Raw genomic sequence first — 717 nt, 5'->3', positions numbered from 1 at the left:
TAATAATTTGGGGTTTTACTTTGAGGTATGTGATCCACCTTGACTTTATTCTTGTGCATGGAGTGAGGCGAGGGTCTTGTTTCATTTTTCTGCAGGTATATATATATATATATATATTCCTCCCCCACCCACCCGAGTACCATATGTTGAAGAGAGCATCTGCTTCCCATTTGATATTTTTGGCGCCCTTATTAGAGATCAGTTGTTTGTATGCTGATGTTTTTATTTTTGTATTTTCTATTATTTTCCATTGGTCTGAGTATCTGTCATTATACCAATACCACGCTGTTTTGATCACTGTGGCTGTATAGTAAATGTTAAAGTCAGGTAAAGCAAGCCCTCATACTTTTTCCTTCTTAAGGAGTTCTGTGCTAATTCTGGGCTTCTTCTTTCTCCATATGAAGTTGGTAGTTAATTTTTCCAATTCCTTGAAAAAAGTTATTGGTATTTGTATCGGGTTAGTGTTAAATTTACATAGTGTCTTGAGTGGGATTAATATCTCTATTATATTGAGTCTTCTGATCCATGAGCATGGAAGATTCTTCCATTTGTGGAGGTCACTTTTGGTTTCTTGTAGTAGTGTTTTATAGTTTTCCTCATACAAATCTTTTGGATTTTTTTTTGGTTAGGTGTAGCCGTAGATGCTTCAATTTGTGTTTTGCTATTGTGAAGGGTACAACCTTTTTGATCTCCTTTTGCATGATCTTGTCTGGTGTA

Source organism: Echinops telfairi, unplaced genomic scaffold (genome assembly GCF_000313985.2).
Source record: "Echinops telfairi isolate 266 unplaced genomic scaffold, ASM31398v2 ScPeMD7_30;HRSCAF=105, whole genome shotgun sequence".
NCBI lineage: Eukaryota > Metazoa > Chordata > Mammalia > Afrosoricida > Tenrecidae > Echinops > Echinops telfairi.
The sequence above is the reverse complement of the archived record's forward strand: the minus strand, read 5'-3'. Positions refer to the sequence as shown.